This window comes from Xyrauchen texanus, chromosome 5 (assembly GCF_025860055.1).
Source record: "Xyrauchen texanus isolate HMW12.3.18 chromosome 5, RBS_HiC_50CHRs, whole genome shotgun sequence".
In the NCBI taxonomy this organism is placed as follows: domain Eukaryota; kingdom Metazoa; phylum Chordata; class Actinopteri; order Cypriniformes; family Catostomidae; genus Xyrauchen; species Xyrauchen texanus.
In genome coordinates, this window is record NC_068280.1 from 50,779,442 (window position 1) to 50,803,187 (window position 23,746).

Consider the following 23,746-nt stretch of genomic DNA (forward strand, 5'->3'; position numbering starts at 1 on the left):
CTGGCCACATTCTCGATTACAATTCAACCCCCAGCTGCACTAATTAAAAGCCTCTTCACTGATACAAAAGGCCAAAACAGGCATTCTGCTTTATAGCGACAGGCAGACTGGATGATATTCTAATTCCCTACGGAGCACATGGGTTGATGAGTTGTAAATTGTTACTGTTTGTGCATGCTTCCTTTAAACATATGGCTAGCATGAAAAATCAGCTTAATTAGAGAGGAAGATGTAAGCTAAATAGGGTGTTCCCGAGGTGGAAATCCAAAACACTAGACAGCAAAGCATCTTTTATTCAGGGATGTGCGTGAAAATAGGAGAAATATCACCAAACGAACACCTTTGCAAAACAAAAACATCAGTGCATTTTGTCACAATTTTTAGGCAGACTAAAAGGAGCCTGTTTGCCCAGTAAGAATAACTTCCTTCATAAATAACTTTATGATATTTAAAATAAAAAAAAAAAATTATGTTAAATTTGTATGATTGAGTAGAGTCAACTATAAATAAGTCAGTTGTAGGTAAACGCATGGTCGGATTGGCCATCAGCAGGAGCAGGACTTTTCCCAGAGGGCCATTGCACATCATATAAATCCCCTTTAGATCTATTCTTGTGTGTACCCCCCACCCCCACCCGCGCTCAACAACATTTCATGAAATGCTCTTTTTCTATATAGTTTTACTATCTTCCCAGAGGTCCACTGATATTGTTTTTTAGTTTTTTTTTTTTTGCACCAAGCAATCATAATATAGTAACGTGATCATTTCTCACCCTATCTCTGGCAAAAGAAAGCATCCAAGACCTGTTCATGCTCATAACAACAATAGGCAGAGCAGCTGAATGAAACCCAATTTCTTTTCCTCTTCAGAGTTATAACTGGACACTGTATTTTTTAAAAGTGTATCAAGCGGTCACAGATGTCTGTCTAGTGCATGAATATATATCAAAATAATCCAAAGTAGTCCAGATGGTTCCCCTTTGGTTTTCAGGAATAGTTTGGCCACAGTAGGCCTTGTTTGTCCTTCTCTCTCAGTTTACGAACTGAAGCACCACTGGGCGGGGCCAAGGGTGTGTTGATGTAAAAGTAGGCTTTAATGTTTTTGAGCTATAATGAATGTACCCCTAGTGACGTAGGGAAATTGCGGAAGTAGAGAACGAGGTGTTTTTGCAGCTTGGTTTCAATAAATGCTTTTACTGCATTGGGGATTACGCTTTGAGTTCTAAAATGTACAGTATGTTTTTATTGTAGAAAGACCTCTTATATTTCAAAATATCAAGGAAAATTTGATTCCTTATGACATGATACGTTTGACCCTGCTTCCATGTCCTAAACCTAGAAATGTGAAAAGGGTCCATTTTGTTTGGTGCCACTAGAAATTACAAACTTCTCCTTTAAAAACAGCATTTATAAAAAAGAGCAAGAATTCTTTGTATGACATATGTATGACTTAAAACCACCGCCAGAAATGTAGTGGTTTCCAGCAAACCAGTTGCTAAAACGCTCTAGGATGCCACGATTGGAATCTCTTCCCAAATATCCATTTACAAATCCGGAGAGGGCATCACTTAAACATGAAAACACACTCGTATGCCTGCCGAAGTTTCCAATGAGTCAAAGAATGATGGCTTATGCCAATAATATATTATGTGTTGCTGTTGCCTTGGCTTTCTTAATGAAAATCCCATTCCATCTAATCAATTATGAAGACTGACAATTATTAATGAAAGCTTTGGATAAATAATTAAATGTGAAATCTCATTTTAAATGGCTTGTGCTCTATCACAAGGAAAAAGGCCTGGAGCGATTTAAGGTAATGATTTACAGTCATACTCTCGTTGTCTTCATGCAATATCCATTCGAAGTGGTGAATGGCAGGGCAACGAGACTCCAGCGAGACATGCGGGCATACAGTAAAGTTCGTGAAAAGAAACCTGTATCCTTGATTTACCCAATGTATGTATATGAGGTCATAGCTCTGAATGAACGGTACATTTATATAGTACTTTTCTAGACACTAAAAGTGCTTTACATAGTATGGTGGACTCATCAACCACCACCAGTGTGCAGCATCCACCTGGATGATGCGACGGCAGCCATAGTGTGCCAATACACTCACCACACACCAGCTATCGGTGCTATATGACACATGGATGTACCGTAGATATTTCCACTGTAAAGTCAACATGAAGCGGCATTCGCAACCCATTTTACTTCAAAAATGTGACATTTTTCCAAACGAAAGAAAAAAGTGCTGGGCGGGACTTAGTTTTACCAATCAGGAATTGATTGAATTGTGGAAATGGTCTCCAATTCCAAAGTCAAAAGGCAATACAATTAATAATAAGTGAAAGGGACAAGTTTGTGTCATTGCCATCTGTTCCCCTGGCATTCATTTTAATTAGCACCAATCCATTTTTATCATCACATTCAAGCCTCTCCGCAGAGCGCCAATGTGTGGGGTTATGACAAACAAATCAAGCAATTGTTGAACCCGCTAGACGAATACATATTAACATTTCACGGTGTTTGTAATATGTTGTTTTGGTTTCTTTGTTGAAGGCTTGAACAATTAATGAACATTTGCTGTCAGGCTTTTCGAATACTGCAGACATTATCAGACATATCCATTGATTTTCATGGTAAAACACTTTCTTTCTGTTATATCTCCATGCCATGATGGTGAAATGCCATCAAAGGTAACTGTTTACATCATAAAAAGTCAAATACGCAAGTTCAAACCCTATTATATCTAGTACAGTTTTCCAAATGAAAGTAATTAGTTATTTAATGCGTGTTGTAATGCCGGATTTCTGGATTTTGCTCCTGTCAAATTATATAATATCTTTTATAATCCAGTCAACACTAAGCAGCTTGTAATTATTGTAATTATAATATAATGAGAGAGGGTAATCCTCCTTATATTAAAGTTATGCTCCGTAAAATATGGGCTTTCTGGCCAAAAAATTTAAAATTATTCATGGGTGTAATTAAACAACACAATAAATGTAAACTTAATTTCTCAATAATAAATCAATTATTATTAATGAGCCACCCACGCCATATCTAGAGACTATTAGATGGACCCTTTTGACGTGGGGCAAGAAGCAACCACCAAGAAACCACCCTTGCAACCAAGCAGAACCATAGGTTTACCATGGTATTTGTAGTAAACCTTTAGTAACCACAAAAGTAACCATGGTTACCAGAGCCGTTTCTATCTATAAGCTGTATAAGCTGCCGCTTAGGGCTCCCGAGCCACCAGGGGGCCCCGCAAAGCAAGGTCGTTTTTTTTTGTAAGGGGCCAAGCACCAAAGGGACCCCTATTGCTTATGTAGGTTTTCTTATTATTATGAAGAATTCTTTAGGGCTTGACCCCCGATCATTGCTGCTTGCAGCTATATTTTGTATATAGTTATTTATTGTAATTTATTGTTAATTTATTAAATTATTTTGTGGTATTTCATTTGCTAATTGTTTTGTGTGTCTTTTGTGTCTTAAATATATTCAAATTTTTAGTCAATATGTTTAAATTTGTTAAAGACTGTCATTCTTGCGTGGCCTGGACCTAGCCTCCAAATAGGAATTCGCTTAGGATAAAAAGCAGCAAAACACTTCAAAAAATAAGGTACTGTATGTCCCTTTAAGTTTTTGTGGGGCTCAAGTGAATTATGTATGTGAACTAGCTCATCTACATGAACCAAAAAACCAACTCACTAAAATAAATCAAAGTTCCCAACGCTAAATTTAAGGGAGAATTTAGTTGAGTTAGTAGCATCGCTGTATTACTAACTACTCCCCAACACTGTAAAGTTCAAAAGCATTGCAACCAGGGCTGGACTGGTAATCTGGCATAACGGTCATTTTCCCGGTGAGCCGACGCACTTTGGGGCCAATCAGGGGCAGACTGGCCATCGGGAGAACCGTGCGGGCCAGTGGGTCGGCCGCGAAAGGTGCCAAATGGGCCGCGATAAGCAAAAACGAGCTGCCACTTTATGAAGAACGTACCACAAAACAGCGCCACAAAATGCAGGTAAGGACAGCGAACCACCCCAACCCCTATCCACCCACAGCTCAACAAATTTTGGACCAGTTGCCATGTAAAATACCGGGCCGGTTTCTCTTCCCAGTCCAGCCCTGATAGCAACACACTGGTAATAAACCATATCAACCTAGCAATGTGGCATTAAGTATTGCATGGGGGAAAAAATACTCAATTTTTTTCAGAAATGCTAAATTTGATTTCTGGTTTTAAGGTTGGTCTCATGTTTAATTCAAAACAGTTAAGAAATTGGTTTTCATGCGGGTGCATGATTAGTCTTTGCAATATTTTTGCCCATATTTCCACAATCGTTTGAAAAAAGAGGGCTGCATCTGAAAGCCGGCAGTCTCTCAAGAGGCGTTTGTCTGCGGTGTGGTCCACTTTCTGCATTCATCTGATAACCAAGACAGAACCATCGCCAGCGTCCTCCCTGGGCTACCCCTCTGTCTCGAGGCGTGCCGGTCTGGGCTTTCAAAAGCAAGAAGAAAGCCAGTCCACTCAAGTCCTGCGAAGGCCTGCAGCCAAGGTGCAGCTTATCAACACGGCAGGACTCAGGCTTGGGACTCTACGGCCTTTCGTTGGCCTTCCAATCTTTTTTGCCTCTGAAGTCACACAGACGGCATGGCAAATACGGCCTGTCAGTCAAAAAAACACTTTATCAAGTGCCAGACAGTGGAAGCTTGAAAAACGAAACCATGAGGGATTGCAGATGTGTTTCTGACATGATATCGCATGGATGACCTAACTCGCTTTGATGGCTGCTGCAATGAAAGAAACAGTGAATGGTAGAAACTACCTGAACTACCGAACCAACTATTCAAAAGGTAAAATTTGAAATCAATTGGAGTTCTGTGGCTTTTAGCACATATCTTATAGATTTGAGGCCATCTATATGCCAGTGTACTTGTTAAAGTTGACCAAATTAAATGATAGTTCACCCAAATATGTCAATAATCGTAATAAATATTACGGTGGAGTTTTCTCTATTGATTGTAGCCCATATGGTTGCAAAGATATTAGCAAAACCGTAAAGGTGCATATTATAACACCACCTAGGATCGGATGGGGGGGGGGGGTCTCTTTTTGCTGCCCAGACACTTTTATTAACAAACTAATCATAATTGATAATAATTCAAACAATAAGCAAACAACACAAAATATTATCTATGTGTCTATTATCTTTCATGTCTTTACTGAACACATCCCATTAAACATTCACAGTACTGTGGAAAATGTAAGTGAACCCCATAGGCTAAAGAGGTCAACAAAAGCTAATTAGAGTGAGGAGTTGGCAAACCTGGCAGCCAAAAAATTAAACTAGATTGTAGGTGTGGGTTAGAGCTACTTTGACTTATAAAAAGCACTGAAACATTTTGAGTTTGCTATTCACAAGAAGCATCTGCTGACGTGGACCATGCCTCGCTATAAATATATTTCAGAAGACCTACGATGAAGAATTGTTGCTTTGCGTAAAGCTGGAAAGAGTTATAAAGTTATCTTGAAGAGCTTAAAAAACAAAACAAAAGGGTTCCTGCTCTTTCGGTGCTTGGACGTCTAAAAAAGACCCAAAGTCTTTTGAAAATCTTGACGTCCATTGAGCATTCAATCGAGTACTATGGGAGAAGCTCGTTCACAGTGGTTCATGTTCACATGTGAATTTTTGCCATTTTAGTGCCAAGACGGAGTGGGATCATCATTACAATTTCTCCTTTTGTGTTCCATATGGTGAGAAAATGATGTCAGAATTTCACCAGATACTCTAAAAAGTAGCTTGACTGTAGTTTAACTCATTTACATTAAGAGTAGCTTTTTAACAAGTAGCTTTCTCAACACTAGACAGAATATTCCAGTACAGCACAGATGGAGAATGGAGTTGTTGGAGCTTTGCAGCTCGGGCAGAGGCCTGAAAGATGAAGTTGTTTTCTGGACAGGAGAGAGATATGTAACTAAATCCAGACTGGTCTTACATTCCCAGATTTTTTTCTTGAGGGAACAATGAAGTACACTACCCTGCATTGAAAAAACTTTTTCCAAGTGAAACAGCTATGTTCCCCATACACGTTAGCATGCACTACGACTCTAAGGCCTTCAAAATGAGGCTAATTGATCATGATTCACGATTCTGTGCATATTCCTACAGAGAATTACAGGATCGATATGCTCTCTGGTAACACGAGGACACAGAGTATAGGATTGCCAGACTTTATAAACAGTGCTGTGCATTTGGGTGAAAAAACAAGATATTGCATTGATTTCAAGGTGGTATATTAACAATACTCCTACATTAGGGCTTTTTAAATGTCAACATGTCTGTGCACACTCTACAACCATTGAATTTCAGTGCATATTGAATTCAAGAAGCAGATGTGCAATTACATATCAGTGATATCGCTCCAATTCGAGCATATTTTTCTTCTGAAATATGTTCAATTATTTTTCTTAAAGTTCTGATTTTAAAATCTGTTTAGACGAGTTATGATCAAAGCAGTTGTAAAATAGCTTGTTATAGTCATATCTAGATATCTGAAGATGAACAAAATATACCTGCACAGACAATAAAGTGAATGAACAGGTCAACTTGAACTAAGTTACATGTTAGTAAGAATGCCTAACTTGCGTTGTGAATATGTGTGTAGAGCGGAGGAGGGCGGGGGCTGGGCTGGAACAACGCACACCCGTTCCCCAATCAGCCTGATGGGGGCGCGTGAGGGATAAAGGTGGATGGAATGATGGTTCGAGAGAGAGAATGACAGGCAGCTGCTCTGTGTGTTTGTGTTCGTATGTTCTTCGTTTAGTTCTTCATTAAACTATTATATATATTGTCAAGCTGGTTCTCGCCTCCTCCTTTCCCTTATTCCCCTTTACACTGTTGCTGAAACCCGGGAAAGACTAGGGATGCCCGTCGCGGAGTTCTCGACACTGCCATCCAACCCGGGGAGCACCGCAGCCATCCGCCAGGGGACGGAGTAGCCCGAACGCCTGGAGGCAGGGAATGGTCGCCGTCCGTGAGGCGAGTGGGTACTGGACTCCCCTACCGCCTGGAGCAATGGAGCCGCTGTCAGGGGCAGAGGAGTGCCCTGCCGTCTCCCAGAAATGCGGAGGGGTCGAAAGAAGACTGCCATCCCTGAGGGGAGGAGGGAAGCACCCCCCCCCCCCGACAGTCTGGAGTGGTAGGGCCGCTGACAGGGGCGGAGGAGTGTCCCCACGAGTTGCCGGGAACGTGCAGGTGCGCCGGGGGTCGTAGGTCACTCCGGTCCGCCCGAGAGGTTGGAGGAGTGATCGAGGACCGCGCGACGGTGCATCAGAGAACAGGTGAGTTCCTTTTTCTCTCTTTTCTCTCTCTCTCGCTGTCGCTCCGTGTTGGCCTTTCCCTCGCCTGTTTTGTTGTTGTTTTTGTTCTCCTGTCTCCTCCCAGGTCGAGGAAGGTGGGGTTGACCCACTGGCAGACAAGGAGGAAGGCACACCCTCCACCCCGGAGATGTGTACATCATGCCGGGGGCTCCCCAGCCTAAGGCAATGCCTGGAGCAGTGTAGAGCGGAGGAGGGCAGAGGGCGGGCTGGAACAACACACACCCGGTCCCCGGTCCTCCGCTCTATAAAGAAGCTGTTCTGTAAGGAAGAATGGTCCAAAAGTCGTTTTGAACGTTGTGCAGGTCTAATCCGCATCTACCGGAAACGTTTGGTTGAGGTTATTGCTGCCAAAGGAGGATCGACCAGTTATTAAATCCAAGGGTTCACTTACTTTTTCCACTGTGAATATTTAATGAAATGCGTTCAATAAAGACATGAAAGATTATCTACAGTTGTGACGTTGCTGATTTGGTATTTATCACCAATTAATGCAGAAAACCAGTTAATTCCAAAGGGTTCACATACTTTTTCTTGCTACTGTACATGAGAAAGTACCACTCACATGTACTTGTATGTACATTTTAAATAAATAAATAAAATAAAATACCAAATCAAGTTATTATTATTTGTATTGCTACACTTAATTACTTAATGAATATATTTTGAAATCTATGGAAGCGCAGCGTAGTTCTAGCGGGAAGACTAGCAGCTGTACATCATCGCACTATTAGCTGGGTAATTCCCAGCCAATGGCATGTAACCATTGCTTTATAAGTCTGCTCACAATCCATCACATTGCTGTTTCTGTGTGCTAACACGGCAACCTCCACCACCCCACCACCACCACCAGTTGAGCCCTGTCTCGCACGGGGGTAGGCTCCTCGCCCCTGCCTCCTATCTCCGGCAGGACATGACGGTTCCGGGTACAACTCCCTCGGACCGCCGGACGGGGCCTACCCCAAAGAGAGAGACATTACTTTCTGTTTTACATTTATCAAATAAATGGCATCCTAAACTTCACTCAAGCCTGCGTGTCTTCCCGATAGAAGTGATTTTCTTGTTTATTAAATGTAGAGCTTTTGGAAAGTTGCTATACAGTACAAATAGCACTTAATATCTTCTCATATTACCATTGCCAACACGTTTTTAAAGCAATGAGTCAATCAAAGTTGTGCATTACAGTGATTTTACCACGGTTAAATTGGCTTCAGGCACTCTGTTTTGTGTTTCGCCCAACAAAACCTTTTGCAATGCTTCGCCTCAAGTGCTTTTTCAAGACTTAAACGTATATTAAAATATATGCATAGTGTTCCCAACTCTCTCTCTCTCTCTCTCTCTCTCTCTCTCTCTCTCTCATACACACACCTGCAGCTATTTTCTCTGCTCATTTTTAAGGCTTAAAATAATTGACCTTGTGAAATTAATTACTTGTGTGCTCTGTGGCGTTCCCCATTCCAACTGAGGAGAATTAATGGAGGCAGCGGCATTTTTCATCCTTTATCAGACTAATTTTTCAGGTAGATGAGGCCGCTATATGTGGCATGACACTTACAGTGAATGAAGCCCGAGATTTCAGTTTCCACACAATGAGACAGAAATTATTTCTAATCATCACAGACTGTCATTTTATTTCATTATTATTTAATGCAACCCGAAATGTGCTGCCTTTATGTGCTTCTCCTTCCCTTAAAATGCCTTGCTAAATAACACCTATATTGCACGAATGTGCGACTTTTTACTGCACAGACCACCAATTGTTGTAAAACACTCTGCATCCTTGTAAAAGGGACGTAGTTCTACATGATTGTGGTTTATTTTAGTATGAATTGAATTTTCAAGCGTGTTTCAACAGCGCTTCTCTTCAAATATGGACAATCAAATGCTGCTCTGAAAGGAACAGTCACTCAAACTAAGAAAAAATGGAAATGGCAGAGTGTAATAATGTGGATCTCGGTACAAGATATATTTAAAGTGGAATGTCCATTGTTTCGCTGTGACCTTTTTATCTACATAGCTTATATTTGAGACCAGATGATCTTACAGTACGGTGAATTCACAATGGTACTGCTGTAAGTTCATTTGTACAAATAAATAGAATTATAGAAATCCAGAACTAATCAAGTCCCCATAATACAAATGTCACTCAGACTGTATAAGCCGCACGGCTGAGTTAATCCATCGCGTTTATCCTCTCTACAGACTGACAAACCTCTCGGCACAGAATTGAACAGATATTGACCGGAATCCAGTGCTGTTGCTTGAACGTCTCCTCCTGGAAATACCTGATAGGTCATGTCCATTTTCAGCACACAGATTGGGTGAAGCATACATTTGCATTAAGTGCTCAGAATTCCCTGCAGAATGTTCCGTAATCACATTTTTAAGTCTTGTGGATGATGCTCTATTGTTTAAGCAGAATTCCGAAAAGGTGTCCCTGGTGTACTAAATAGATTTATATTTCTGAAAACATTTTGATATATAAAAATGTCTGTTATTATCACTTTCCTATGTGAGGTACTGGTCGAAGTAAAATATTGTCTGTATCCTAGTTAGCAGGAGGAGAAATATAATAACACGCTGATTTTAATATAAGATGGTGACTTGAAGAGGATACGGATTCCAAATAGAAAGAAATGTATTCCATCCCAAAGGGAGATAAGTGAAAAATTTTAATGTATTTGAATGAGACTTTAAATTAGAGCAAGAGGTACAGTGAATGACGGCGTGTGAACGTGGTGATATTAATCAACTCTGTACTCTATTTCAAATTGAAGAGTGAATGACATTCTAGTGGTAGCGTGAAAAGTAAAAAAAATAAAATAAGAAAAAAAAAGGAATATATCTGGGATACTGGGCCCCATTCAAATTCTGTGTAAAAACTCAGGACAGATTTTCCACTTAATCCCATTGAAGTCACAGTTATTGTAGCTGCATCTTTCGGCTCAACGATTTGGAATGAGGAATATATTTTTATATCAACATCATATTCACTTATATTAAAATCTGCTCATGTATAAAAAAAAAAAAATTTAAAGAAGTGTGGGTATGGATGGATGGATTGATGGATGGGAGAGAGACTGACTGACAGACTGGATGATAGAAATATAGAACGGTGCATGGATAGATGGATGGATGGATGGATGGATGGAGAGAGAGAGAGAGACAGACAGACTGATAGACAGGATGGTGGATGGATGAATGGATGGAGAGAGAGAGACAGACAGACTGATAGACTGGATGATGGATGGATGGATGGAGAGAGAGAGAGAGACAGACAGACAGACTGATAGACAGGATGGTGGATGGATGGATGGATGGATGGATGGATGGATGGATGGAGAGAGAGAGACAGACAGACTGATAGACTGGATGATGGATGGATGGATGGATGGACGGATGGATGGATAGATGGATGGATGGAGGGAACAAATGAACAATAGCTGGATGGAGAGAGAGACAGACTGACAGGATGATAGAATGATGGATGAAGGATGGATGGAGAGAGACAGACTGACTGACTGAAAGACAGGATGATAAAAAGATGGATGGATGGATGCATGGAGAGAGAGAGAGAGAGAAACTGACAGACTGACAGAACGATAGAACAATGGATGGATAGAACGAATGAAAGCTGGATGGATGGATGGAGAGAGACAGACAGACTGACAGACAGAATGATAGAATGATGGATGGATGGATGGAGAGTGAGAGAGACAGACGGATGGACATATCGATTTATTGAATGAACGATAGCTGGATGGATAGAGAGAGAGAGAATGATGGAACGATAGACAGAACGATAGATGTGTGAGGCATGACGGTAGACAGACAGACGCACAGAACGATGGATGGATGGATGGATGGATGGATAGATGGAGAAAGAGAGAGACAGACAGGATGATAAAACGATGGATGGATGTATGGATGAATGAGAGAGAGAGAGAGAGAGAGAGAGAGATAGAGAGACAGACAGGATGATAAAACAATGGATGGATGAATGAATGGATGGAGAGATAGAGACAGACAGGATGATAAAATGATGGATGGATGGATGAATGAGAGAGACAGTCAGACTGATGGATAGATGGACGGATTGACTGAAGGAATGAACAATAGCTGTATGGATGGATGGATATAGAAAGAATGAGAGAGTGAGAGAGAGAGAGAGAGAGAATGATGGATGGAACAATATAGACTGACAGACATACAGATGGATGGATAGATAGTTGAATAGATAGATGGATGAAACGATAGAGAGAGAACGATGGATGGATGGAACAATAGACAGAACGATAGATCAAAATAGAGAGACATGACAGCATACAAACAGACACAGAACAATGGATTGATGGATGGATGGATATTGAAAGAATGAGAGAGAGAGAGAAAGAGAGAGAATGATGGATGGATGGAACAATATAGACTGACAGACATACAGATGGATGGATAGATAGTTGAATAGATAGATGGATGAAACGATAGAGAGAGAGAACGATGGATGGATGGATGGAACGATAGACAGAATGATAGATCAAAAGAGAGAGATATGACAGCAGACAGACAGACACAGAAAAATGGATGGATGGATGGAATATATAATATATATATACACACAAGGAGTGACAGGAAAAGTCACTGCAATTAAAACGTGCCCAAGGGTCGAACAGATTCGCTATCATCCTCTTCATAAACTCACGCCGACTTTCACCGACTCCCTTAGGGTTCAACGGGTAACTGCCAGCTCTCTCTTATGGCCCATCTGAGTAGGGCGACTCTATAAGGTCAAAACAAAAACCAATGACGTGATTGAGGTCGCTAACCGATTTACCTGAATATGTCTATTTCCCCAGAGCACTTGCGTTGCGAGCGGAGGCGCACTCTTGCGAATATTAAAAGCCTGCTGTAAAAACCAAAGTTCAGCACAGATCAACTCCTAAATGGTGCTTTACTCTGAGCTAATGGCCAATAAAGTGTCTGTTGGTGGCGAGGAAATGGTTGATATTATGGCGTGTCTTCCTCCTCTTCAAACATCGCCACTTAGTGAAAAATGATGCAGTTGTGGTGGGAAATTTGATGACTTTTCTGAAGACAAAAAAACCCCATAAAGCTCATGTGGTTCATGCACATGTACTGTCGGACATTTTTAGTAGACACACTTTTAAATAAGTGAGAGTGCAAAAAATATTTACTTTCTGAATGCCCACAGTACTGAAAGTGCCCAAAGTTGGCCAAAATAAAAATTGTATTGCCTAAAATGTATATATTAATTGTGAGCTTAGCAAAGCATACATTAGTGGTATGTTAAACTACAGTATAAATAAGTTGTTTCCTTTCCCACAAGATGATAATGTAATTGCATGGCAAAGGTCACATCCTTAAACAAACCCTTGAAGAAGTGCTCTAAATTCAAGCTTCATATGCTGTCCCTGTGACCCTGCCTCATTTGCCTTTATTAATACCAGCCTCAACTTCGCTTTTACACTTCTTAATGAACGTGCGAGCGACGCGCTCTAGATGCATTCTCGCCCCCTAAGAGTCAAAGGTAATTTCAGCTCATTAGAACTTGCCCAAATTCATTAGCAAAGACTGCAGCAACCGGCAACCCCAAGGGGAAGAATCACCAGCGTCCAGTTAGTATGCTAATTCTGAAAAGTGGTTAATTCATCAGCGGGAACACAAGACTTCAATTAAAGCATAAAAGTAAAGGGTTTTTATTCATCAACTAATTACACTCAAAACAATGTGCGGAAAATGGAAAATGGATTGCGGCCTTTGACAACGTCATATCAATGCAATATCCTCATTTCAGTTAACAAAGGCCGAAAGTTATAGAATATTTGAGGCTAGTCAGAACAATTTATTTAGGGAAGAGTTTGTCTTTGTGACTTCCTGGACCATTTTCATGTCCCAAATTGTATGTCATATTTGTCTTAATCGATTGGACAAAATATTTGAACCATTTTTTATAATTTTAGTTATGACATCATCCATATTGGTGCAGTTTGCCAGCTTGAACAGGGTCATGATCATCCGCTTTCGGGTCGGAACCGGTCGGTGGCAACCTGCGATAGGTGCAACATCAGGACCAATATTACAGTCCCATCAGAAGACCAACTGTAACAAGCTTGTGTTTCTTTGGTGTCAATGGTGTTTCTTTAACTGAAGGAGGTTGATTGTTTTACTAAATTAACAGATTTTAATGAAATAGTTCAGCCAAAAATAGAAATTCTGTCAATCTTGTCGAAAGTTTAGGGGTAGTTCAACCTCCAAACCAACTTCCATTCTTCTGTGTAAAATATGATTTAATTGTGTATTTTTAGGATATTTAAAATACTAGCAATAAAAGTAGCAAGACAAAGGTGTTTACATGCTAAATTTCATGTCAACCAAGTTCAACTGTACAGTCGAACACTTACATGCGATCTTTTATCCAAACATGCACTCGCACGAACACAAAGAAACCCAGGGGAGCGATGACAATAGAAAAAAATCTCCACAAGAACCAAATTGAGGTTAGCAAGCAAATTACCTCATTCATCTTCTCCCACGACAACGCTAGGATAACAATTTAAGGGTGCTGATACGATCCGAAACATTAGTTGAGGAGGCTGTGTGCAAGGCAATTCGTAAACACTACATCATCATTTCGACACATTCTGACAGGCCAAGGCCCATCTTTCTGCAGGACATTTAAACATTTCACGTTTCTATGCTATGCTATCCCTCACATGCTAAAATCTGGACTGTTAACCCTTATAAATGCAAAGTGCTTGTGTGAATTTCTGTTGAAATTTGATTTAAGCAAAATCAACCTTTAAATACTAGGGATGTCCTGATCCTGATATCCAGAATAAGTTCCCATACCGCGCTCATGTACTTGTACTCATGCTCGTAAAAATGCTTTGATACTAAAAACTGATACCATCTGACGTACGAATATCATTAAACATGCCGTAAACGTTCAGTGAACAAAATACAATCATGTGATTTGGCTCTGATTGAATGAGATAAATATGTAGTTTGCATGTGCTGGGTGCTTCAAAGTGAATAGTGTGCTGACACCTCATGCATTTTAGAGCTCCTACACGGAAAACAACATCATGAGCGTTTCGCACTCTGCTTGTAGCAGATGCCAGAGAGCAGAGTTCTAATTCACTTTGTAGCACAACGCACATTCTGTCTACATATTTATTTAATTAAATAGCATCCTAGGGGGCCTGGGTAGCTCAGCAGTAAAGAAGCTGACTACCACACCTGGAGTCGTGAGTTTGAATCCAGTGACTCCAATTGGGCCTCTTAAGCATACAATTGGCCTGGTTGCTAGGATGGGTAGAGTTACATGGGGTAACCTCCTTGTGGTCGCTATAATGTGGTGATCGATCTCGATAGGGCGTGTGGTGAGTTGTGTGTGGGTGCTGTGGAGAATAGCATGAGCCACCACACACGCTAGGTCTTTGCGGTAACACGATCAACAACCCACGTGATAAGATGCATGGATTGACGGTCTCAGACGCGGAGGCAACTGAGATTTGTCATCCACCACCCGGATTGAGGTGAGTCACTACACCACCACGAGGACTTAGAGTGCATTGGGAATTGGGCATTTCAAATTGGGGAGAAAAGAGGAGAAAATAAAATAGCTGCCTTTTGCAGTTTTATAATCACATTGGGTCACAGAGTGACCTGCATTTCCGGAGGTGAGATGTTATCATCAAAAACACACAGAAACGGAAAGGGCTTCAAAATAAAAGCTTCTGCCAAAATAAAAGCTCAAATTAAATGGAACAATGCAAGTGAATGAAAGCCTGAACTTTGAAGGTTCAAAAAGCACATAAAGGCAGCATAAATAATCCATAAATCAACAGGTTTGTAATATATGTCTTCTGAAGCCATAAAAACTTTAGGTGAGAAAAATATAAATATTTCAGTCCTTTAATTATAAAATCTTACTATAAATTTTCACTTTCACTTTCACCTCCACAATATTTCACATTCTGAATGTCAATGTGGAGATTTACAGTAAAAATGCAGCATTTATGTGGTTTTTGGTGCTTCAAAGTTTCTTCTAAAAATCATTATTTGTGTTCTGCAGAAAATAGAAAGTCATACACATCTGGGACGGCATGAGGGTGAGTAAATGATGAGAGTTTTCATTTTTGGGTGAACTATTCCTTTAAAAAAAAGTTAAATCACCCCAACAAAAAACATTCTGTGATCATTTACTCGCCATCATGTCGTAATTTGCCATTCCAATCTTGCTATTTTTCCAGAATGTGTGAGTATGTGAGCTATTGTTTTCCATACAAAGAAAACGTACAGTGATTGCCAGGCTCCAAAAAAGACATTAAAGCACCATATACTTAGACAATATGACTTAGACGCCATATTCCAATTCTTCTAAAGCCATATGAAAGATTTATGTGGGGAACAGACTTAAGTCGCTATTAGCTGGAAATGTTCTCCTACACAACAGCTCTCAAATCTCAGTCGTGCACTCCAGTGTTATGCCGTGGAACGATGAAAGTTCTCCTCTTGATCTCACTGTGACTCCCCTTTGAATACTGCGGAGGAAGCCAGCCTATACAAAACATTTCCTCTAGCAGGACAGAATCATGGAATAAGAGGCTTTGTCTTCATCTCACTGCGGGACGGCCTCTCTACACTCCTCCAGTTTGGCTTCATAATAAGTTTTGTCAGGCACATCCATCAAACTCAGCCTTGCTCCCTACACACAGGTGTGGATGCGCAATGGGGTCTCATTAATATTTGGAAATATTCGTACAAAAAAGTGTGGATCTAGCACAGAAACATTTTCCTACATTTGGCATCTATCATTTACAATTGTATAAACATATTATAAACAAATGTCTGTGTCTGTGTGTGTGTGTGTGTGTGTGTGTGTGTGTGTGTGTGTGTGTGTGTGTGTGTGTGTAACGTGAGCCAGCTGATAGATAGCTGTGCAGTGTGTAAACCTCACTCTAATGAGGCTAATGAAGAAGCACTAGTGACTGATGCTGGGGGCTGTAGCCTTTAGCCTCCTTGTTAGCGCACCCACCTCCCATGCTGGAGATGCCGGTTGGAGTCCCATATGGAGCGGGTAGAACAGGAGTGTCACAATGGTGCCGTGACCCGGATGGGAGTGGAGGTAACGGTGGCCAGCTGATAGATAGCTGTGCAATGTGTATAATCATCACTCTTCTGAAATCAAGATGTGCACTAGCGACTGACATTAGGGGCTGTAGCCTTTATAGAGCGGGTAGAACAGCAGCATCACATATATATATGCACATACCGATCAGCCACAACATTAAAACCACCTGCCTAATATTGTGTAGGTCCCCCACGTGCCGCCAAAATAGCGACAACCTGCATCTGTGCAGAGCGGTTATCTGAGCTACCGTAGTCTTTGTCAGTTCAAAACAGAAATACTCAAACCAGCCCGTCTGGCACCAACAATCATGCCACGCTCCAAATCACTGAGATCACATTTTGTCCCCATTCTGATGGTTGAGGTGAACATTAACTGAAGCTCCTGAGCCATATCTGCATGATTTTATGCACTGCACTGCTGCCACACGATTGCCTGATTAGATAATCGCATATATGATTGTTGGTGCCAGACGGGTATTTCTGTAACTGCTGATCTCCTGGGAATATATACATATATATATACAGTATATTGTCTGGAATTTGTTTACCACTTTCAAAACAGTCAAAACGGAATATTGTGCATGCCTGACTATAAATGTTCTCAATATATTCCAAGAAATTTCAATTCTTTATAAAGTCGTAATACAGAGATAAACAAAAATGAATGCCTTGGGAAGGAGTATAAGAGATTGTGTTAAATTTAGTGCAGGTTTTATGTTAGTTCAACGGCCAAACGTGTTGATATTAAAGTCTGTGCACGCTTCCCCCTTTGTGGTTTGAAAAATAATTGGAGTTATAAATAAATATATATGATCCGGTCACAAGCTCAGGAAGACATACTTTGACAGTACTAGAAGAAGGATGAATTCAATTAGGTTTTAAGGTCTCCAACATCCTCAAGTGTCTTTGAAAAAAAAAACATCCCACAGCCTTGGGATTTCTGGCAATGACTCCTGGCAACACAAAATGTTAAGAGCATCTATGGCACAAGTAGCCCTTCCCTTGGGTTTGTTGATTGGTTATGTTCTCAACACTCTGTAAAGTGCTTCCATTTCTGCATTTGTTTCTATTTCTTAATTTCTTACTGTACAATTGTGCATAAGCCTACATTACACTTGCAGAATCTGTCAAATTATTATTTTGTTCATATAAAAAAATGAGGCACCTTAAAAATGTAATTTATTTATTATTTTGCTTTTTTAGTATTGCCTTGCTAAAGCTATTCCACATAAAGGATATTTACAAATATTACAAAAAATACGAAATATTAACTGTGTTTATAAAAATATCCTGTTCAAAAGTTTACATATCTTACTTATTCCACAAGGGTTATGTTAACTTATGAGCACAACTGAGGGGGTGGAGCAGGACTGGTTATAGTGGTGCCGTGACCCGGATGGGAGTGAGGTTTAGGAGGGTGGGTGAGTGTAACAAGAGCGCTTGTAGGTAGCTGTGCAGTGTGCAAACCTCACTCCCCTGACCTCAAGAGGCACACTAGTGACTGACGCTAGGGATGTAGCCTTTAGCCTCCTTGTTAGCGCACCCGCTTCCTACACCAGAGAACGCAGATTGATTCCCACTCAGAGCGGGTATAGCAGGACTGGTTATAGTGGTGCCGTGACCCGGATGGGAGTGAGGTTTAGGAGGGTGAGTGTAACAAGAGCGCTTGTAGGTAGCTGTGCAGTGTGCAAACCTCACTCCCCTGACCTCAAGAGGCACACTAGTGACTGACGCTAGGGATGTAGCCTTTAGCCTCCTTGTTAGCGCACCCGCTTCCTACACCAGAGACCGCAGTTTGAATTCCACTCGGAGCGGGTGAAGCAGGACTGGTTATAGTGGTACCGTGACCCGGATGGGAGTGAGGTTTAGGAGGGTGAGTGTAACAAGAGCGCTTGTAGGTAGCTGTGCAGTGTGCAAACCTCACTCCCCTGACCTCAAGAGGCACACTAGTGACTGACGCTAGGGATGTAGCCTTTAGCCTCCTTGTTAGCGCACCCGCTTCCTACACCAGAGACCGCAGTTTGAATCCCACTCGGATCGGGTGAAGCAGGACTGGTTATAGTGGTACCGTGACCCGGATGGGAGTGAGGTTTAGGAGGGTGAGTGTAACAAGAGGCGCACTAGCGACTCACGCTAGAAGCTTTAGCATCCTTGTTAGCGTGTCTGCCTCCCATGCTGGAGACGCTGGTTCGAATCCAGCTCAGAGCGGTTAAAATAGCATGCCATAAACCTAATGGGGCTTGAGAAATCTGTTCAGGATAGCCTGTACTGTATAATTAGCTCTTGCCTTGACAGCACATAATGCTCCTGGTGAAACGGTCTCCAATGTATTTCACAAATCGCTGAAAAGTGGGGAAATGTACCGCCTGGCCTTGTAAGGCCGAAAAACATGGGACAGCTCATTCCAACAGAGCTGGTACTCTGAAAAATTGATGTCTCCAAAGCTTTAAAGCTCCAACTGCTTGAGGTTCCTCAGCTTAAAAAATGTATCAGCCCAAGTAACTCAAATCCTTTACAAAATTGGTTACCTAGACATGTTTGTGAGTACAGTAGCAAACAATTCATTTTTCTTCATAATTTCATAAAAGTGTAAATGATTTTGATAGATGTATTTTCTCATTCCGGTAGATTTAGAATGATCTCACTTGTATGCATTTGTAGGTAAAGTGTACGCTTACATTTTGTACGCTAAATGTTTCATAAAATAAGATGTGTACTGAACGGTGTTGGCGAAGCAACTTAAAAACTGCTAGCTAGAAACATTACAAGGGAGAGCATTTTTACACCTGTAATTTAGCTTGGCTAAAAAACAAGCTAGACTTACTATAGGGCAACGAATGGAACAAAACGCAAGTGTCTCGAGATGCATTTTTTAACTTGACATTTCAAGAAATTTCCTAAATCACCAATTGTAAACGCAAAATGCTCAATGTATTTAGTGTGGACTCAAAAAAGAAGTTTGTTACTGTAAAAGTAAAAAAATGTGGCACTCATTGGCACGATATTGAAAAAAAAAAAAGACGTCAACCAAGCACATATTTATATATTTAAAAAAATATATTAAAAAAACAGTACAGACAGACGCAAAATATGTAAATATGTACATTTGTGCGACACTGAAAAAACAGCAAAACGCGCAACAACAGTCAAAGACGTCAGTCTAGAGTTTGTTTACATAGAAACACTATTAAAAAAACAGCACAGACAGATGCAAAAAAGTATCCGTTGTGAATTGGAAAAAGTAGATTGTTACTCGTTTGCAGGACGGTCAAAGACATCAGTCTAACGCATTTTTATGTATTAAAACAAATACAAAAACATCACAGACACAAACCTGAAAAAAGTAGATTGTTACTGTAAAAGCAAAAAACGTTGCAAGAAACTGAAAAAACGCAGCATAATAGTCGAAAATGTCCGTCTAGTGCATGTTAAGATCTAAAACTATTAAACTATTAAAAAAATAGGGCGTGGTCACTTTATTTTGGAAAAAGTAGATTGTTACTTTAAAAGTAAAAAAAAACGTGGCGATTATTCGCGCGATTCTGACCGTTGTAATGCTTCATGCTCTTTTTCAAAGATGTCAACATTGTACATTTTATATTTTAAAACATGTAAAAATAAACTGTGTAGCAAAAAGGTATATGGTATGAATCGAAAAAAGTAGATTGTTACTGTAAAAGTAAAAAACGTTGCAAGAAACAGAAAAAAACGTGGCACAATAGTCAACAATGTCCATCTAGTGCATGTTATGATCTAAAACTATTAAACTATTAAAAAAACAATGGGCTGTTTTTCAAATACCTCAACATAGCACATTTAATATTTTAAAACATAAAAATACAGTCCAGATAGATGAAAATAGGGATTTGGTGTGATGCCAGTCTAGCGCATGTTTATATAAAAAACAATAAACAATAAACAAATACAGTCCAGACAAGTGCAAAAATGTATTTGTGTAAATTTTACAACTAAATAAAAGTAGATTGTTTGTGTAAAAGTCAAAAGTAGCGCTCATTTGTACGACACTGAAAAAACAAACGAGATGCACTGCAATGGTTCAAGACGTCAGTCTAGTGCATCTTCACATAAAAAAATTATTAAAAAAAACAGCTTGTTAAAAAAAGTAGTTTGTTACTGTAAAAGTAAAATATTTTGAAAACAGCTAAACAGCAGTCAAACAACTAAAACATTTAGTTATTGTAATAGTGTTGCTACTTATAGTTTGTTACTCCCTAACACTGCCACTAAAATAACTAATAAAGAAGTAATCCATCCAGAGTGAAAAGGCTTTTGGCTGAGCAAACTCAATATCGAAGATACGAGAGATTCTGAACAAAGTGAATTATGAGAGCAAAGTTATCTCCTCATCCCTGACACGCTCGGATGTAACAGAGCGGAGGAAATAAATGAAAAGAGATGAAATAAAATTGCCGTGGATCTCATATAGCCTTTCCCGGACAGTCTGCGGAGACATCTGGCTATTTCTTTGACCATTCCTCAACCGCCAGAAGCTCAAGGCGAGAGACAGAGAAAAAAAAGGCCTTAGTTTCCACTCAGTCATCGGTACTGGCATGATGAAATTACACAGAGTGGCAGCCACTCCCCTGATGATGGAGGTCGCTGCCCGCAGAAAAGAGAAAGCGGGACGAGTGCCTGTCTAGAGACGTCCTGTGAGAATAGCCCACCCTCTACGACAGTCACTTTAGCTGACACCAGCCCATCACAACAATGCTTATTTATTCATGCTGGATTCCAGAAACTACATATGTGGTTTCGGATTGCAGATTTGAAGAGGAAATCTTGCTGTCACCGGGTTATGGCCACACGGGACAGCATATGGGGCGATTCGCCATCAAACTCGTGATTCTTTGGGATTATATTATGTTGGTGTTGCTGGACTGATCGATGCATTGACATTCAATGACATCTAGGTGCTGTAAAGTGCTGTCCTGACAGATACGTATGAATTATTGAAATGAAGAGGGCCTTGTGCTGTGGAACAAAAATGATAAATATGCTTTTCTTCATCTTCTATGTTGTTACATAATATACCATAATAGTACTATGATAATAAACTTTAAAACTGTTTAGTGGTTCTATCTGCAACTCTTGTCATGCAAATTTTAACGATGACACAGGGTACTGCGTTGATGCCCCAAATGCCCCAGAATTTTCCTTTTTGTGTGAACTATTCCTTTAGTAAAAGAGCCTTAAAATAAATTGTGATGGTGAGAATAAGTAGATGTCTTTAACTGACTCGGCTCTTTGTTTGTCTCACCCCAGTTTCTCTCAGCCCCTGACCTAAAGGAGACCATGAAAGGTTCCTCTTCACAGCTGACACACAAACTAGGTCTGAAGTTGCCCTTTAAAGCAATATGTGTTTCAGAGTGTTTATGACTGGGGACGCTGGTCTTGGATCATTGTAAAGGCCAACTTCAACCCTGACTGTTGGAATTCCATTAAACAATGCTGTGGAAACGTTTCCTCGATGGTTTCTTTCCAGAGCAGGACAGCTAGACTTAACTGTCAACAAGATTTTTAAACGTTATTCAGAAATCTTACTTGTATGTGCAAATATCATGTGCAACATTCAACAATCAGCTCGGTTTAAAAATATGGCCACAATGTTTACCTTGTTAGCTCTCCTTCACAGCAGCCGTAATAGGCATTTCACAATGATTGTCAAAAAGCCATGTGTATCACTCTCACTCTGTCCAATATGCTATTTTTTGCCCTCCTCTTACTGTATTTATCAATCTGTAAATTGATTTCTCTGTAAATCATCTCCTTCAGACACAATATGATATGAGATTATGTCAAAATGTCCATGCTATCTTCTCATGCCTTGAATAGGAAAGAAGAGCTTTCAGTAAAGTATATGTACCGTATGTGAATGTATTTCTCATATATATTTCCAGGTTTTAGTGGCAAACATCACAATTATTATTATTCATACTTGGGGTGAAGAGATTGTTCCAAAGTATTAACAGTAGTATATAGTGATGCTTTCCTTAGCAAGCACCAAAAACATCTAAACAAAATCCAAAACCAACTGAAAACTAAATAAAATCCAAAACCAACAAAAACAAAACAAAACCCAACACCAATCTGAATGGTTCTTTACCTGACACTACAACAAAAAAAACGAATCCAAAAACAGAACCAAAAAACCCCATACCAACCAAAAACATTACAATGTACATCTAAAACAAACACAAACAAAACTCAAAACCAACGAAAAATAAATCCAAACAAAACCCAAAACCAATGGAACAAACAAAACAAAACCTAATCAAAAACACCCCACTACCCAAAAAAACAAAACAAAAACAAACAAACCTGCAAAAAACAATCTGAAACAAACACAAACAAACAAACCAAAAAATACACAAATCCAATGCGAAAGCAAAATGAAACAAGAACAAATCCCAAAACAAAATGAAACAAAGTATCACTAAACAGACCTAAATCAACCACAAAAAAACAAACAAAACCCAAACCAACCAAAAACAAAACGGTACAAAAAAACAAACCAACATAAAACTAAATGAAAAAACATTACAAAACCAACGGAAAACAAATCCAAACAAAACCCAAAGCCAAATCGAACAAAACAAAACAAATCCTGAAACAAAGCAAAAACAAAACCCCTCAAAAAACCAAAACAAACCAGCAAAAAACTTCTTAAAACAAACAAACACAAACAAACAAAACAAAAAAATACCCAAAAACAAAACAAATCCCAAAACAAAACAACACAAAACCAACATAAAAGTAACCCAAACAAACTAAACAAAACCCAAAAACAACTGAACAAAACAAAGCAAATCCAAAAAGAAAAAACTAAACTAAACTTTATTTATATAAAAACTTTAGGACAAGAAACGAAACCCAAAAACTAAAACTAATATAAACAAAACCCAAAATCAAAACAAAACAAAACAAATCCTGAAACAAAGCAAAACAAAACACCTAAAAAAACAAAACAAACCAGCAAAAAACTTCTTAAAACAAACAAACAAAACAAATCCCAAAACATCACAAAACCAACCTTAAAGTAACTCAAACAAACTAAATGAAACCCAAAAATAACTGAACAAAACAAAGCAAATCCCCCCCAAAAAAACGAAACTAAACTTTATTTATAAAAAAAACTTGGAGACAAGAAACGAAACCCAAAAAACTAAAACTAACACAAACAAAA

General features: G+C 39.7%; 1 protein-coding gene across 2 annotated transcripts in view; it reads right to left on the reverse strand.

Annotated features, from left to right (window-relative positions):
- Window positions 1-23,746, reverse strand: part of gpc6a (glypican 6a) — a 253,197-nt gene that overhangs the window by 160,051 nt on the left and 69,400 nt on the right. The gene's annotated exons all lie outside the window — the stretch shown is intronic.